We start from the raw sequence: 19,635 nt of genomic DNA, 5'->3' as shown, positions 1-19,635 counted from the left end.
GGTCCACAGACACAGACGCGTTCCACATGTGTGCACTAGTAAACAGAGTTGCAGCGTGATAACTTTCCAGAGTTGTAAACTCCATTCTGTGAATATTACAAACCGCTGTGCAGTGTTTTTCTGATCAGCCTTTAAGCCCAATAATCTGTTATTCCAACCGGACTTGCTGGATCGCATTTCATTGTATCGGCATTTTAAACAACACGCCCACAACAACACGGCCCCTTGTATTGTTTTACACAGTCTGAATGCAGCAGGAGTTCCTGTATGTTGTGGAACAACATATTTTTTCAATGAAAAAGTCGAAAACAGAAAAATGTCAGCTTTATGAGAATAGGAATGTAGTATATACATACAGTTGACAAGACAGGGGTCCGTTTGCTTTTCTAGTATATGCACAGTTGATGTGCTTGCCATGTGTACAGTCTGCACGGTCACAAATTTTGGGCTGTGCGTGAACGTGGGCCATGTGGACCTTCGTGAACATGGCTGGATGATGACATTTACATTCCCGCAGACCAACGCGGCCACACAGACACGGAAAGCATGAATTGGCCTTAAATTGCTGATCTAATCTGATCGGGAACACTCAATCAGAAAATTTTGTGAATTTGATTTTAAAAAGAGTGTAACTGACCCCTCCCTCAGCTGAACAGCCTGGAGTGCTTTGCTGATCACATGCTAGTTGGACTGCTTCTAGTCTATACAGTTTCCTCTGTCCTGTTCTGCTCATACCAACAATGTGTCTTATCAAGTGTTTAACTTGGTTTACACACCTTTTAATACTGTTTTTGTTTGATGTTCCAACAGTTTGCCTTACTTTTTTTTTTTTTTTTACCGCTACCTGACTAACTAAGAAAAATTTCAGTGAAATTACAAGGCCAGAAAACTTTCACTGAACACTCTTAGCATCACACTGATGAATGAAAGAATTGCATGTGTAGGTTTTGGGTCTTGAATTTTTTTTATTTTCTCATTGTAGAGGTCGGTAAGATGTCTAAACACACACACACACACACACACACACACAGCAACAGACACACACAGTTCTGCAACAAAGCTTCCTTGCGTTGCTGACTAGGCCTCATTAGAGAATGAGCTCTCAGGGCTGGAGACACAAAAGCCTTGCTCTCTTCTCCTTTCCTTCCCCTCTCTTCCTCTGTTCTCTTGGCCTTTTGATGTCAAGGGTACTGAACCATAGTGCATAGTCCAAAGAATACGCTCATCAAGAATACACACTCAGTTTCCTAATTTTTTTGTTTTTTTTATATTGCACTGAGTGTGTGTGTGTGTGTGCGTGTGTGTGTGCGTGTGTTGAGAAGCGAACACAGTGAGCTACAAGCCCTGATAAGGTGCTGTTGTTCTGTGGTTGCTGGTCAGTTCATCACACAAAGAGCAGTGTTGGGAACTCCAGAACAGCGATGGAGTGATAGAGACATCACAAAGACTACATTTTACTCCCCTTTTCCTCTTGGAGCTCTGGGGCAGTCCCATAGAGGCCCGCCCACTTCACACACACAAAAACACACACTCAGCTCCACCACATCATCTCAATAAATATTACATCAGAAGAGTCGGCGGCAAATTGATTGATGCGGACACGGAACATTTTTGCCGCATGAGTTTCTGTTTACGACGAAAAGATCATTTGAGTTATAAAAATGACAACTGCTGTAAATCTGAGCTTGTTATATAAAAAAACAAAAAAAAAACCAGGCGTACTTCAGCGGTAATTTCTAAACCGAGTTGTGTATTTGGTATGAGTAAGAGCACATCCACCCATCAGCATACACACGCATGACCGGTGCCAACACAAGCAAACAAAAAGTGTTTTATGTATCAGATACACAAGTATTGTAGACCATGAGAGTCATAATTATATGAATAAAACTGACAATTAAATAAATAAATAATATATTGATTAATATATACACTCATAAAAACATAAATATCACCCTAAATTCAATTTTGAAAAAAGACCAGCTTTTTTTTTTTTTTTTTATCTCTCTGCCTCTCACTTATTTCAGGATGAAATAAATGACTGTACCAGCTCATCAGCATAAACTTCAGAGGTCTTGTCACACAGCATGACTGCTGGGAGGTAAATTAGGCACGAAACTCAAGCTTTTATAGTTATATTGTGAAAATGATGCCTAACAAAGTCAGTTATTCTTGTAAATGCTGTATGTTGGCACTTTCTGTAAAAATTAAAAAATAAAAGTCGTAAGAGTAGGCTAACAATTACCGTTTCAAGCTAGCTACAATGAACAACTTTAGCTAATAACAAAATAAAATCTGTGCATAAAGCCACTACAATGTACAGTATAACATGACATATAGAATATGGGCTGCTAACCTCAGAAACACGTTTTGCTTATTTATTGTCAGATGAAAACTATAACTAAGGATTTAACCCTTAGAGAGACTGCATCGAGTTACAGAAGCTAGCGTTAGTGGAACAGCTGGTAACTCGGAGGTGACATCGCCACTTCATTTACACATTTATTCAATATTAAGTTGCTTACATTTTCCATTTTACCTACATTGGAGCTAGGGATGCTAATGACAAATCAGTGATCGTTTTATCACTGTATTAACCAACGACATAGAAAGTTGACATTACAGTATTTGTGCATCGGATACATACCTATGACAGTGGCAGTTGGTCTTGATCCCAAATCTCCCGAGAGGTTGGATAACTGGATTGATCATAATTCAGGTACGACACAAGTTCACTTAAAGTGAAGTCATCTGCTGCTCTTCGCTGTAGCTGCTGTTACTTTCACCATTCTTCCTTGTGATATTATCTTGTGCAAAACTGATCTGCCAAAGTTTGAAAATAGGCTTTCAGTGAACAGACCGCACATGACTCACCCCCGGCCACAAACAGATAATTATTTTCTTAAGTAAAACCAATAAGACTTTGGTCTGTTGTTAGAAGAACAGGGCCGCCTTTTTTATTCAAATAAGAGAATTTTTACTGATACAGGAATGAGTCAGGCCTTGTTTAAAGTGCTCTGCATGTTTAGTGTCTGATCATTTAAGTTTAGACATTTGTTAAATAGCACAACGCCAATTAGTTAGTTTAGTTTATTATCCTTTGGGAAATTCTCTTTGTGTGTGTGTGGCAACTGTCAGACAAATACAACCACAACAGAAAAGACATTACAATTACAAACAGACATTTTACAACAAAGTGCTCCACAACAACATCTCCAACAATAAATTCAATTGTTTTGTTTGTAGATTTTAATGAAATAATTACTGATCATTAAAATTGCTTACGATCAATCAAAGAAATTGCTTTGAATTGCATTCTAATCATGACTAAGGAATGTGGGTGTTGTGGGGGATTTAATTCAGGAAGTCAGTCATCCCACCTTGCTTAGCTGTGAGAATATGACTGCACCTCTGTGTTCTATTGACTGACAAAGCTGTGGTTTCTGTTTTATTCATCTCTCTGTGCATTGTGGTTGCATTTCTACAGAAGTGCTAAATGCAGAAGCTTCATGGAAGTTCGGCTTTGGTTTCTTTTTTAACCTTAACTGAGCATTTAGTAGACACAACTTCAGCCCACACAAAAGAGCATGTAACCGTGCACCTCATAGTATTAAGGTGCCTACAGGTTCCAATACTCCAAACCAAGAGCTATTTTTAAGGTTCTGACACAAATTGCTGTTTAAACTGTGTACGTACAGCATATGAAGCCACTGTATGTATTCATACAGCAGCATGGGATTTTGCCACTCACTTAAAAATACAAAATGGTTTTGTTTTCTCATCTTCAAAGCAGAAGGATGGAGAAATTTGTACAAATACTAATTGGAAATGGTACAGTGCTGTTGTTCTGAGGGCCATCATCTTTATTTTTGAGATGCTTGTTTGATACACAGCAGCACAAGTATTTGTGAGATTTTTTTTTATCACAAGCATAGAAACATGACTGCAAAGGGGAAAAAAAACAAAAAACAGGAATTTTCCAGAGATATCTGAAAGTGTCTGAGGACTACTGTCAGCAATCTATTCAACAGGTTTAAGACTTGAAGTGAGTGCACAGTTTGATGTTCACAGCCTCTCAAGACAGCAGTAGATGGCAGCTGCTGCGCTGATTTAATGCTGAACTTTTGAGCTCAAATTGTTTGACATTTTCAGTAGAACTGCTCAGTGTTATCCAGGATAAATTTTCCTCAGTACGGGTACAGATTCAAACTTTTTTGGTGCACTTCAACAACAAACACATGACTATTATATCAGGTAAACCTACAGCAAAACTGCATTTGAACTTTAATTTGTTGTTCATGCTGGAGATGCATGTGTGGCTTAATCCTGACACCAGATAAACACATATTAAACACTAGAGGACTGTAATAACACACAACAGATGTGACACACGCTAAGATTTAAGCTATTCAGCGGTTAAACAAATTGTAACCGTCACATGATCTATTGGTTGGTTGCCCAACAGTCAAAAAGGCGGGTCTTACTAATATAAGCCTGTCATGGCAGAAGCCAAAGAGAGTAGGCAAGATACAAACATAAGGCAGTTGATGTACTGTAGATTAGCGAGGAACTCTTTTATTATGAGTGTGAAGGACACAAATAACCCTAATCCCTGACGTATTTTGGTTTAGTTTCTGTTAGCATCTGTGACCTAAATTAACTAAAACTACCACTGAGCTGTGAGCTGTCAGTGAATGATTGCTGACACAAGGGGATTCAATCAAAGGGTATGAGTCAACACTGCAGAAGATGAGTAAAGCAAGTTAGGGGATATGAGTCAAGTTCATTGGGATTCAAATGGGCCTGCATCTCTTCTCTGAGGTTGGCAACCAGGGCACTCAGTATATGCTGTGTCCTGTTAGTAGCTGCTATAGTTGTCATTCCCCTAGATGTAACAACAAATGCTCCAGTATTACCAGTACCATGACATTATCTAAACTGACTTTATTATAGACCTACTGTAAGCAAAGTGTGTGTTGTAAGTTGTGCAATGTAGGAAGAGTTGAACAAAAATAGAATTTTGCCTGAGCAGATACAATGTAGATATAAGGCTACGTCAAGCTTCTGCTGGTTGCTTGGGTGTAGGATTGAGAGGCAGCTTAAAGTTAAGTTAGGTCAAGGCTAGAGAATGGTGTCACCTGTCACAGAGCCCGGCCTGATACCCACTGCAGGGCCTAATAATAGGTCAAAACAATACACATTTACTGTGTATTGATTACTGTCACCAAATCTGATACAGTAATAACTGTAAGAAACATGAATCATTTTAGAAACCTGTTTAAATATTGTTAAACGGACTTACCTTGATGTCATGTAATCCTGAAACAGTTACGCTGCTCATGGTAACAAAAAACAAACAAAAAAAGAAAAAGAAAAAGAAACACATCCCAGTTGACAGAACAGAGAAGTGATGTAACACAAACTTACAGTGATGTAAGTTTTACTGAACTGTGTGACCCATGTACTGTACATAGCTCAAGGCATGGCGGTGGACAGACCACTACCATGCATACATGTGCCAGTGGCAGCATTTCAGAGTGCCACACAAAAAATCTAAAACCACACATGCAGTTTACTTTATTTCAGTGTCTCCTTACTCTGAAGTCCGGTTTATACTTCTGCATCTATGTAGCTGCAAGGATCTATGATGAAACAAAGATTTCCTCATCTGCCCGCGTCGGAGGGTCCGTGCAGATTGTCTACGTGCAGCATAAATGTATGACATGCTTAGATTGTACACCGAGCATGTCTGCGTATGCAGATACCTAATGTAGTATAGATGGAATTGTATGCACATCGACTGTCAGTGTGTGTTTTGGATTATTTAAAAGAACACATTAAGGAAAACTCTGCGCAAACTTAAAACAATTGCTGTCCTGCAGCAGTGGAAAGTTACTAAGTACTGTACGTTCATTGCATATTAACATGGTATGCCGCTTTATATTTGTACTCCGTTATATTTCACAGGGAAATGTACTTTTTACTCTTCTTTACATACAAATCATATGATCAGCATGTATATTATAATGCATTGCTGCAGATTAAACATGAATTAAAACTGGCTCCTCACTGACTAAATACACCATTCAAATGCTTACATGTTAATTAATTACTAATAATGGTCTAACATTATTATATAACACTGACAGGAATTATTTTATGTAGTGAGTACTCTGACTTTTGCTACTTTCTATAAACTTTGTTAATAATACATCTGTACTTTTACTAGGATCTGAATACATACATCGCCTGAATACGGTTAAAAAAGTGAGCTAAAGCACAATCATTTTGCACTACATTCAGTTCAATACTTTAGAAATTAAAGTTATTATTTCAATGCACAGTTCCGCTGCCTTGGCTCTCTATGACTCGGATCCATTGAAAGTGAGTTGAATTACATGTTAAACAGATATAACATGTCTGCTGTGTTTCAATGCAGCTTTAATACACTTTATACACCTCTCTCTCTCTCTCTCTCTCTCTCTCCCTCTCTCTCTCTCTCAAAGGCTCTCTAAATAAGATGTATAAATAGGCTGATGACACAACTGCGCCCTTCACAAAGACACAGAGGAGAGAGAAAAGAGAGTAGAACAGGACTCTGGCTTTAGTCACGGCTCCTTTATTCTTCTGCTTTTCAGAAGCACAGGTTAAAAAGCAGCCATTTTTCTTTTCATGCCCCCCCCCCCCCCCCCCCCCCCCCCCATCCCTCTTTCTCTCTCTCTCTCTCTCCCTCTCTCTCTCCCCCTCGCCTTCTCTGAAACAGGTCGTCTATTGTGGCGGCTAGCGAAAGGCTACTGTGGCATTTATCAGAGAGGGGGAGGAGGAAGAGGAGGGGGGGGAGAAGACAAAACACACTCCCAATAAAGAGATAGAACAAGAGAAAGGGAAGAAAGGATGTGTATGAGGGCGACTTTTTTTTTTTTCCCCTCTTCCTTCACAAAGCCCCCACACCCCCACACCCTTTCCACCCCCTGCTCCTTCAGGCTAGCGCAGACAAAGGAGGCCTGACTCTCACAATGTGCTCCCTCCTTTAGCCCGGCACACTTTATATCCTCACTCCATTCACTGCTGCTTCTTGAGAGCACCCACGTGTGCGCCAAGTATGTATGTGTGCGTGCGTGTGTGTTTTATGGAGTTTGTAATGGTGGTGGTGGTGGGGGTCTATGTTTGCTGAGGGTCTTATAGACCAAGGGGCCAAGGCTCTGAGGTGTTACTATGGAAACGCCTTTGAGCAGTAAGGAGCACAACAGGTGATTCTGCTGAGGGCCTGTTCGTCTCAGCATTGAGAAACTGCAGGAGGTCTTTGCTGTGTGTGTGTGTGTTAGTGTGCATGTGCGTCTCACAAGTATAGCAGCTTATGCCACAAACAACTTAGTGCCATAGGTCTTAACCAGCTCCAATAAGCTGGAGATCATGTCTGAAGTTGCTGGCTGACCGCTGTAATGACATGCTGTCTGCTTTACACACAGACTTGACTACATAGCAGATACATCTGGATAGTGTCTGAAAATAGGAAAACACCAGAGGAACACTGGGTGTAAAACAAAAAAAAAAAGGAAGAAGAAGAAAGAGATTTGCTTTGTTAACTCTTACATTGGTTGCTTGCAGAGAATCCATTGAGAGTTCAAAAAGCAGAAGAAAAGATGAAATCTGGGCTGTGGGCCATAAGGAGACACCAGAAATTATAAAGGGAATGAGTGAAAATATATTCTTAACATACATGAAGATGTTTGTATCTCTCCTGTCACCTGAGCCTGGGATCTGTGTTGGAAACCGCAACGTCAGAGACCGGTAGCTAACTCAATGGGCGAGTAAAAAAAATGTTCCTACTCTATTTTAGAATCTTTGTAACTCTTTCCTTCATTCTACAAAACGAACAATCAGCAGAAATAAGAAAAGCCCATTATGAAAACTGCATTTGCAGGTCTGAGCAGGAACGGCTAAAGGTTAAAGCACTGGTGAAGACCTGGCTGATAAGACAGACAGGATTAACCATTTTCTTGTTTGCCCACCAGCTTTCAAAGGTTAGCTGGTGATATTCTACATTCCATGAAAAGACCAAACAAAAAAAAACAAAAAAAAATGACAATGAATTGATTCTACGAACAAGTATTGTGATATTTGATATTCCTCTGTGCCACAGGGCATCAAGAACACATCGGTGAGCCGCTCTGTTGCACTGGATGACATGTTGATGTGGATTAATCCCTGACTGAAAATAGTTTCTAACAAATGCAACTTTTTGTTTGGGTAACGTTTGCTGGAAACCACAGTGACTAGTTGTTTTCGGAAATGCTTTCTAAAAATGAAACTACATCTTTGTGATAAAGTTATCACAAAGATATAAAACCTATATCTTTTACATGATCTGCGTCTCCAGAAGGCACAACTGGGTTTAGGACTGAGTGCTGCAGACAGAGTAGAGAAAATGTTTAGAGACGGACTGAAGCATTGATGGTCTTATTTGTTTGCAATAAGAAAAATATAGAATTATCCCTAAAGCCGCTATGATCACTATTTTTATAATAGCGATGTATAAAATAACAACATGTAATGTGAGATGCAGCTCCCCTCGGCTTTACGGAGCGTTATAGAGAGTTTCAGCTCATTGTTTAGCTGTCCGGCTGCAACTTTACTATGTTGGTTCTCTCTCAGCGCTCTTATAGCATCGTTTTCAGCTGCAGCAGGCAAAGTGTCAATTAGCTGTAGACCAGCTGGTGAACATAGTGGAGCATTTGGCAGCTAAAGAGTCAGCTATTCCCCTCAGGAGTTGATAGGGACCATAAATAGCTAAAAAAGAGTGAATATTGGACTTACATTCATCAGGTGGACAGAAACACGACTCCAAGTGAATGATAATGTTGTTCCATAACTGTTGGATGTGTAAATAAGCAACTGGTTGCTAACAAGTTCAACATATTAGCTGAAAAGGTGACGATATATCAGCGTTGTGTTCAACTGGTTTCCCGCTAAAGTGACCAAAAATTTCTATTGCAGGTTTAAATTGATATTGAAATTAAAACACACTTCCCAAAATGAGTGTAAATTGGAAGACAAATCTAGCATTTAGAGAGCTGTTGTGGGTGGATTGACTCTGAAGTGGCACAGCTGAATGTTCTCTGAATTGTAAATGTATATTAATCAGTATGATATTTGCTCTGCTCAGCTGTACATCTCAAGGCACAATGGTAGAAAAGTGCTGGCAGTCTAACTGACAGTGATGTTATGTTATGTCATTTAGAGGAAATTGTCCTTTAACAACAGGAGTCACTGGAGTTAATGATGTCATCTTTGCGACTGATTAAACATGAGGGTTGTACAATAAAAATATTAAAAAATGACAAAATATGTTCACAATAAAGAATATGTAAAAACTTTTTTTTTTTCCATTTTGGTACCTTTTCTTGTTGTTTGCTACATTTTGACACTTTTCAATCTTAAGTAAAGAAGCCTGGAGGGGAAACTAAATTTTGCTTTATTATTCAAGTAGAAAGTTCATCATCCTTTATGTTTACACAGTCTGCAGGGGTCTTTGTTTTCAGAGCTGACAAGCTGATAAAGTGGTTAAATGCCACATAGTGAAATTTATCTGGGTGGTTTCTCCTTCAATTGTGTTCCACTTAAGCTAATGATAAGACCAAGATACCTTAATAAAAATTAAAACATGGAAAGAAATCCTTATCTGCCTGCAGAGGAACGGCAGTGAGTTGCTGAGTGAGAACATGGAAAGCAGCAAATAGAGGAAGTATAATAACAAAAGTTTGGGGTTTGTAACTGACATAGTGTATGTAGCAGCCATCCAGATCCTCATACAGCCCTCATCTACTGCTTCACCTCTGCCACAATATCTACCATCTCTGCTTTGGGTTTTTTTTGTTGTTGTTGGATTCTGTGAGATATACAATATACATCAAGTATTTTCTGTTTATTTCCCTGGTGACTTTCAGGTTTGATCCCTCATTATTTAAATGGAGCTGTTGAGAATAGCTGGGGATACATGACGGGGACGGAGATGACTCGTCTCCCTGCGCAGGACATGAAAGTCAGCGTGACTTTGTACAAGTTATCATGTTCAAATGCAGTGAGTGGAAGATAAAATGCAGAAAAGCTGCTGTTATATCCTCTCAGGTCTGTCTGCAACATGGTTGTCAGGGAAAGTGTGACACATCGAAGAACACGATGTATCACTGTAGGAGATATAGATAAACACCTATTCTTTTTCCTGTTTTTGCCAGTAAAAGATGTATAAAAACACAGTCATATCAGAGTTGAAAGAAGGAGACCTGTTTCATATGTTGCACATACACCACAAATGTTCAAGTCAAACAAGCAACCAACTTATACAAAGCGGGAACATAATGGCCTACTGTCGCTTTAGATTTCACTGATTTCGAAAGGAAATGCAAATCATGCCACTGGACTGCTGTGGAGCAAACAAACGGTCTCTGGTCGTTTGCAAATGACAGCACACACACACACACACACACAGACACGCATGTACGAACACACATAACAAACAGGTATACAGTGGAAGTCTTGTGTTTCAAAAAACATCAACTTAAGGTGTCATATGACAACAGAGCGGCGTTGTTTGAGGCCAGGGGAAAGTCATGTAAATCAACCAGGAAACTAGTATGTTTTTACTTGCGTGTACAGAGCTGATGCATCAATAGAGTGTTTGTGAATTCTCTCGATCACTGCAGAAATAAACAAATCGACTGGGAAAAGGACGGCAACAAGCTGACGATGCCTTCATCTTCGCTCATGGCGAACAAAAAAACATCTGTTTGTGCGCACTTGTCTGATGGCGATGCAAATCTATTGGTTAATGCTGAAAAAGTAATACAAGTAGCTGAAAGATATTAAAAGTCAAACAGAGGCCTTCTGGCCTTTTTCGTTAATGTGGTAGAGTAAAATGTAAAACTGTCTGTTAGTCTGATCAATGCACGTATTCATTCTACTTATTTATGTCACAATCAGCTCATTATGTCTCTATCTAATACAATCTCACTTTTTTTTCCATTAAAGCTCTACATTTATCACGACCACAGTCACACAAAGTCCTCAACAATATCATTATTTAACTTCACTGCTCGTTCTTTTTGCTTTAAATAGGTCCTTGAATTAAGAGTCAGATTTGACAGTAACATACGGTAAACATGCTCATTCACGTCTACTATGTCAAACAATACAGAGCCATTATGTGACGAGCATTATGGCAACAGCAAGACAAAAGAAATCTGTAGTTACGCTTCTTCAAAATCTTAAAAAAAAAAACATGCACCACATACTTCCCAACAAAAACTTCCCTCTCAACTCTGTATTTAATGAAACACACCTTAGTCCTGTAGGAGCTTGCATTTTGACATCGCACACCTCCTCATCTTGTGCTGAATAAACAAGTGCATTCAACATGCGCACACATAGAAAAAGTCCAGAAAACTCAAGTGCTGCTTTTCTTTTCTTTTTTTTTTTCTCTTTTTTTTTTTGTTTATTTGAAAGTGTTCCAAAGTTGCGTGAGAGATGCAGGGCAGCGTTCAAGGATGCTTCCATTCTTTCTTCTTCAAAAACTGATTTACAGCTGTTGATAAATAACTTGCCACAGCTGAACGCATCAGTTTTACTCCCCGCATTATTAGTGCAGTATTAGGAGCTTATGATAGCATTAATATTAGCAAGTGTAGTGTAATGTAGTGTCAGTATGTGTAGGACGGAGTGAGATCTTCCATCTGGTCATTTAAAAGAAACTGTTTAATCTGCAGCTTTATATGCACCAGCACAATAGAAACCTAAACATCTGAATACTACACTACCGCTTTCACACACACACACACACAATTCATCAGATACATCAACAGCTCATCTGCCTCAGAAACAAACAAATGAAAAGCCTACAAGATATTTAACCTTGCCAGCAGAGGCAAACAAATCTCGCACATATTATTGAGGTTTGTTAAACGATACAAAGAAGAGTTTTCTGCCAGTAAAACAAGAATCTTACCTTGAAAGTGTGTGTGGATGCTTACAGTGATGTGTGCAGCAGCTGCTGTTGTCTCTAGGTGTCTACTTTGTTCTCAGTGTTTGAGAGTGGCCCATCACCAGTATAAGACTTATACTTTATCACCCGCCCAGCGTGAGCACTGTGTGTGTGTGTGTGTGTGTATGCTTGTGTGTGTGCATGTGCGTTTCCTATGAACTTCCTACAGTCATCTTTTTTTTTCTTCTTCTACCAAGGCAACAGGTGGAAAGTGTCTAAAAAGTCCAGTGAAGAGTGATTCAAAGAACAGTTCCGCCATTGTGTTTCCTTTACAAAGAGATGAATTCTAGCAGCTTCTCCTGACACATTTAATATCCCCGCTTATAATTAACACTCTTTATCGCCCTGTTTGCCTCAAAGATTTAAAAAAAAAAAATGAAGACGAGGTGCAGGCTGACCAAGACGTTCTCCTCTCAGGTGTTCTTAGAAAAAGAACCTCAGCACTTAGTGGTTTTTGTCTTTGTGATACTGATGTACAGAATCATTAAAGACTGCATGTCTGCAGGTCATAATAGAATAAAGTCATGAGGAGAACAGGCTGTTACATAATGCAAAAGAGGACATTGTTAGGCACAGAAACTGAGTGTGATATGACACTCTTATCAGGGACTTAGTGAAGAATTAACCTGAACAATCTCACTTTATCCACTTTTTAAGTTACAGAATAGAGAGAAACACCTTTACCGCCTTTATGCAGCCTGAATACAAACATGAGTTTATACAGAATCAATTCATAACTGACGGCACAATAATTTGCATCAAACCACCTCAACAGCATCTTTAAGCAATAGACCATCATGCAATTATTTTCTTGATTTTTTAACTGTTTTGTCAGTAAACTTTGAGAGAATAGCGAGAAATGTCCATCACAGTTTCCCAGAATCGAAGGTGACGTACTTATATGTCTTGTTTTGTCCGACCAACAGTCAAAAACACAAAGATATTCAGTTTTCTATTAAATAAGACGAAGAAATCCAGAGAATCCTCACATTTGCAAAGCTGAAACTAGGAAATCTTTTGCATTTTTTGCTTTAAAAATGACTCAAACTGTTAACAATTTAACAAAATAGTTGCTGATTAATTTTCTGTTGATCTAATAATCAACTCATCCCAACGTTATAACAGTCAGACTGCTGGTCTGCTGTTCTTTTCCTAGTTAACAGCACATTGTCTACTCGAGACGTCACAGGGTTGTTTTGTTCATGTTTTGCTTTTTAAAATTTTTTTATCTTTTTAAAATTTGGGCTTGAAAAACTAAATAATTAGTAAAAAGTAAAAGTAACATCACCAGTATTCATGTTCAGAAAGCAAAAAACAGATATTACATTAATATAATAATGTTGAGTCCTGATCTATAGGTCATAATTTACACTGTTTCATTAGCCTGGGGAATAATAAAAGAAAATGAGAATTCATTACCTGATTAGGTTTGGGTGATACGGTGGAAATCATTATCACAATATTGAAAAAAAAAAAAAAAAAAATCTATTGCATTATACTGCATGTCACAAAATGGCAAATGCATGGGGTTGCAACTAACAGTTATTTTAATTAACAGTTCATTTGTTAATTATTTTTGTAATTAAAGCTTTTGTCTAAATAAGGAGACAGTCAAAAATGTCTTCAAACCAAAACCCAAAGATATTCAAATTACAAAAATCCTCACAATGAAGAAGATGAACCAAGCAAATGTTTGGAATCTTTTCTTGAAAAAATGATTAATCAAATATCAAAATTGATGCTGACTAATTTTCTGTCATCCACAACTCAATTAATTGTTGCAGCGCTAAAAGTAATCAAACTAACATTGAAAGCAATGAACTGTGTTCCACAAGACACCGAACTCTTCATATGTGTAAAAAAACAAACAAACAAAAAAAAACTTAAATCGCTCATTTTGTCAATTTTTGATTTACCAGTTTGGTCAGAGTCATTAATCTATATAATAGTTACATAACAGTATATTAACACAATATGATTCAGTCAAAAGTTGATAAGAAATTATTCTGAATTAGCGTCCAGCCCTGCACTCAATCAGTGAAAAGAATCCGACGCACGAGGTAAGCGATGAAAAGTCTGAAGTTTCACAAACACGGCTGTGAGACACCATGGTAACGCATCAGCCAGAGACATGGCATGTGCATAAAACTGTCGAACGTCAGCGTGTTTATCAGCCAGTCAACCAGCTGAGTGTTTTAATGTTCACATTTCTTGTGATTCTTCCAAAAGGAGACAATGCAGTGAGAGGGTTTTATTTTAAAGAGATCACAAGGCTTCCCTAAACCCAGCATTGTTCTGTGTGTGATTGGCTTGGCCTCACACTGCGCTGAAGGAGAGACTGAGGAGTACACACACACACACACACACAAACACAGACACACACAGACACACCATTATTCTGCATTGTGGTGTTTCTCTGTGGACTCCTGGTTCAATAGGATTCAGAGAACAATGTCCAGAGGATATAGGAGGTCAGGAGGAGAGATGGGGAAAAAACCTTTGTCTGCTCTGCTGCCCTTATAGAGATGTTCAATGTGTGCACACTGGCACATATGCTCACATGTTTACATCCACGCACACACACGCACAGACCTTTAGAACACAATGCAACAAATTCTGAAGCTTAATGCATGTACGATGGGAAGAAAAACCAATAATGCACGACTAGACGTTCCAATATGAGGAAATAACAGTCAAAGTGCGGTCCATTATTTTCTATATCGGAACAATACAGAGTGCATTATAATTCTTAGGACATGGCTGCTTACAAAGGTCAAAAAAGAAAGGTTTTGATTGACAAGACAATAATTGGCAACTTTTTATAATCAATTAATTGTAGAAAATGCAAACATACCTCGACGCAGCTTCTCGGTTGTGAGGACTTGCTGCTTTTCTCCATTTAATAATCATTATAAATTTAATTATTTAGGGTTCAATAAATCGAAAAACTGGTCAACAATGAAATTAATTGCTAGTTGCTCTGTATTTTTTTAGAGTTTGTTCGCAAACTGCAGATACTCACAGTTTAATATAGGGTGAACACTGAATTTCAAACAGTTGACCGGATTTTAATGGACACCTGCTAGCCAATCAGAAACTAGTATCCTCTATGGACGTGATGTAAGACATGATAACACTCAAGCCGCCCGGCAGGCAGAGAGAAAGAGTGAGCGCCCGGGTCACCTTTCGTCCTACACGAACCCATTCACCTGCGAAGACAAAGCTCCAAAAGAGAGAAGGGGAGGGTGGGGGGGGGGGCAGAGGTGAAGGGTGAAATGCCAAACCACTCCTTAAGATTATCATGTCTGTCTGTGTGTGTGTGTGTGACAGAGGTAGATAGTATACACTATAGAGCGGTGCTGACAGACGGGCTCTTTTCAAATCCGTCCTGTTCTCCACTGCAGACATCAAACAGCATGATGGGAATGTGTGCATGTGCGGTTTAAGTCTGCATGCAAGTCGCAGGACATCAAGATGCAGCACCCAGAAAAAAAGAATAAAAAGAAAGAAAGAAAGAAAGAAAGAAAGAAGGAAAGAAAGAAAGAAAGAAAGACAACGAGTGGTGGCAGCAGTAGGGGGTGTGAAGATGGGAGCGAAGAGCGAATGAGGAAAGAAAGGAGATTGACGGAAAGAAAGGTCAGGGACTCCCCACTGACAGACAGCTTTGTATGCAGCCAGCCACTGTAAAGACGAGCACACACACTCTCTCACAATTCTACAACTTCACTGTTCAGTGTGACCCCCGCTGTGGCAGAAAGCCCACAAGCTTTTACACACTTTGTGCTCTGCGCCGAGACCGAGACGTCACCTCTGAACTGCTCCCAGACCTGCTGTCTGTGCATCCATGACCAGTTTACACTGAACTCGTCTACACCAAGACATCACGACTGATCCACATTAGACCACAGACCCTCTTCACTTCACCCTCGTCAAAAGGACACTTCACCTACAATGCTTCCATAGTTCTGTACAGCAGGAGAAACCTTTATCTAAACTACATTACAGCATTGTTGACAACTGACAGGATGTTTTTGTTTTTTATGAGCACTAGGACAATCTCCCATCATCCTGAAACTCCAGGAAGCTCTCATTATTCCCCTGCACTGTAAAACTTTAGCAAATCAGCCGCAGCGAACAGAAACAGAACAGGTGTTGAAGCCTTTGGTAAAAATGTCGACACTTGTACCTATTCTTGGTAAACCTGCTGATATCCGCTCATTTGCATCTGCCAACAGAACTGACATCATCATCATCATCATCATCATCATCTCCCAGCACCAGATCACTGTATAAGCTGCCACCAGTGCAGAGGAGCGCAGTGCAGCGCTGTCAGCCTCTCATTTCTGGCACATTCAGAGGCAAAAAATAAAGATGTGACAAGAGAGAGAGTGAAGCTCAGGAATCAGAGACTAGATGCAGTGAAGTTGAGTGAACTTGTTAGAATCAACTGGATGATGTGTTTGAATTATGATGAAAGAAAGAAAGAGAGAGAGAGCAACAAAACTGAAGTTTTTGGAAGTTGGATATTCATGAATGAGTGGGGTAGCATTTTAAAACTGTCCCTTTAAAGCTGATAGTTTGAAACATTCATCAAAGATGATTTATCACATTCAGCAACAACAACACCACCACAGTTCCGCAGTTTTGGAAGTTTTGAAAGCCAATGTTACGTGAGATAAAGCCTTCCAGTACAGAGGTTTCTAACACCTACGGGTTTCATTCGTGATAAAGATTGACATGAAGAGCATTTCACGCGTGTTGACACCGATGTGTAATCAAGCCTTCACTCACCAGTCCCGATGCGCCCTGAGCTCTCCACGAGAAAAAAAAAAAAAAAAAAAAAAAAACTTCCGTCCTCCTCTTCCTCTCCCGCTTTAATTGCTCACCGCATGCAAAGCACGGTGGTTTGGGACTGAAGCTGCTCGGTACGTGTGGTACGGGCTTCTGCTCCGGTCCTTCAGAGGGAGACAGCGGATGTTGGTAAAATGACTGACGGTGGGGAATACAGAGAGGCGGAATGCTGCCGCGGCCGTGCGTAAATGTTTTGGAGACAGAGAGCGCAGCCCTCCTCTCACTCACTCCCGGTGACTTTCTATCTACTGGTCTGGGTTTCCAACACTCACCGTCCGCAGCGCCCTGTCGCTCACCTCCCACTTAAAGGGAGAGGGACTGATTTCCAGGTTGTGGTGAAGGGGACCGACACACACACACACACACACACACACACACAGAAGAGAGAGAGAGAGAGAGAGAGAGAGAGAGAGAGAGAGAGAGAGAGAGAGAATAAAAAACAAAACAAAGAGTGACGCCTGGGAGAGAGAGTCAATATGATCTGTCAATGGCTCCTTGTCACATTTACACACAAATTGACCAAGTTATTGATGACAATTGATTGGTTGACAGCCTCTTCTCTTCCCTCAGATCCATACTCAACTTAATGTATATTTGCAGCAACATTCAGTTTAGTTTAGTTCCGTACCGACGTTAAAAATGTCACACAGTGATTAGTTTTGTTATTTTTGATTAATTAGCCAATTAATTAATTGTTTTGTCTATAAAATGCTTCTGACATCTCAGATTCTTGATGCATTTCTCCTTATAAGAAATTAGGGGGCAGTTTTTTCTTAAGTCAAAGGGATCCAAAGAAAATATTAAAGTTTGAAAGACTTTAAAAATTAAAACACAAGGTTCAGCCCTGTTCTTCACCCAATCATTTTTGTACAGTCCCTTATTTTGTCTGACTAATATTTGATAATTTTACTATAAAATGACTTAAACAATGAATGAATTATCAGAGTAGGTGGTTATTTATTTTCTGTCTGTTGACTAATGGATTAAAATAACTTTTGTCATCTAACTAATTAACTTCTTATAAGGTCTGTTTAACCAAATTCACCCAAAATAGTCAAGGTCAAGGTTTGAGATATTCACCTCTCAGATCTGCCACCACCTGAATGCTACAGCCATGAATGGAATTTCATTTGTGCTGCTTAAAGCCACAAAATAAACGACATTTGACAAATTCAATAGCAATGTGTCTCTGCAGGAAAAATGCTCCATAATCCACAGACCTCAAATAGTTACAATTTTGTGACCTTGGGTACAAAAAAACACCAATTCTCCTCTCCTCACAAAAACATCTGAAAGATGGGAGTAATCAATTTTCTCCCGAAAGGCAAGATGCTTTTGAGTTTTTCAAATATCATTCAATGCTCTGAGCTCCACAAGCAAAATTTAATTCACCTCCAACTTTTATTGATGTTGCAGCAAAAATCTGAGCAACAGATATCTCAAAACCTCAGCGAAGGAAATTACCTGCACAGGTAGAAAGAACTTTTTTGTGTGTAATTTTGGTGAAATAACCCTTTAATCTCTCAATTTATACTCTGAGAACTTTTTCCAGAGGCGTACACTGAATGACACAATCAAACCCAAAACCATATTTTTCATGGCTGCACTATTACATCAAAGAAATTATTCTGGGTTTCTTGTGCATCTCTCCATATTTCTTTCATTTCATATTTTATTCATTAGAATCTTTTGAGCACTGGGAGACAGATTTTAAAATCAAGTTTTTCAGGTTTTAACAGCTATTTCCTAACTTCACGCTGTATGTGTCCACACTAGAGTGGATAAACCAGAAAATGTGAATTGAGTGAGTTTGTTGGGTTTTTTTTTTTCAGATTGGTTTATAAATTGACATTCATGCTAAAATAACACTTAAAGGTGCCATGAAATGTGATGTACTTGGTGTTCAGGTCAGTGGGAGATGAATCTTAAGTGGGCTGTTTGTTATGGAGAGAAGTGAGTTTGATTTTTAACTCAAATCTTAAAGAGTAGGCATAAAGATGGGTTTGTGAAAAACTTTATTAGTTGGATTTTGTTGTTCCATCCAACGAAACAGTCCCAAAAAAGGATGTGATGTTACGGTTCTGATATGGGTGACAAATTTACAATTATAATTTACATTTTACAATGTCATTTAGCAGACACTGTTATCCAAAGCGATGTATCTGAGAGTTGATACAACACAAGCAGAGTCAGAGTTTGAGTCGATAGGACGTAGGTGCCAACAAGCGGTGCACAGAGACAATACATAGAGTGCATAGAAGCAGATTTTTTTTTTTCAGTCCATCAAGTGTGGAGATGTTTGTGAAAGAGCTGGGTCTTTAGTCTCTGCGGATCTGTTGTGGTACCAGATGCCTTTCATTGGCAGAGCGTAGTGAGCTGGAGCGAGCATAGACCTGAATGAAGGAGTTCAGGTAGGCAGGAGCTGTTTTAGTTGCTGTTTCAAAAGCAAATGTCAGGGATTTTGATTATGATGTTGGCAACAACTGGGAGCCAATGAAGGGATATGAACAGCTGTGCTGCCACATTCTGGATCATCTGCAGATGTTTGAACATACATGCTGGGAGGCCTGCCAGTAAGGAGTTGCAGTAGTCAATGCGTGATATTACAAAAGCCTTTACCAGGAATTGTGCTGCATGCTCAGACAGGTCTGATCTTCCTGATATTGTACAGGGCAAATCGACACGACCGAGCGATTAAGACCATGTGAGACGGTCATCAATTGGCCTCAATAAATAAATACTGAGAA

The 19,635-nt window shown here is 39.3% G+C and overlaps 1 protein-coding gene across 3 annotated transcripts in view; it reads right to left on the bottom strand.

The window, feature by feature from the left end:
- The window catches only part of LOC137182081 (transcription factor SOX-13-like), a 48,473-nt gene extending 31,257 nt beyond the window's left edge, over positions 1–17,216 (bottom strand). For 2 of the 3 annotated variants that reach the window (XM_067588366.1, XM_067588368.1), the window contains exon 1: positions 16,829–17,216. The gene's annotated coding sequence lies outside the window, so the exon portion shown is untranslated. Of the gene's footprint in view, positions 1–12,001; positions 12,405–16,828 lie in introns of those variants that run through there. The other variant, XM_067588367.1, reaches the window with a different exon arrangement.
- Positions 17,217–19,635: the final 2,419 nt, after the last annotated feature.

Source organism: Thunnus thynnus, chromosome 4 (genome assembly GCF_963924715.1).
Source record: "Thunnus thynnus chromosome 4, fThuThy2.1, whole genome shotgun sequence".
Lineage (NCBI taxonomy): Eukaryota > Metazoa > Chordata > Actinopteri > Scombriformes > Scombridae > Thunnus > Thunnus thynnus.
This window is presented reverse-complemented; position numbering and strand designations above follow the sequence as displayed.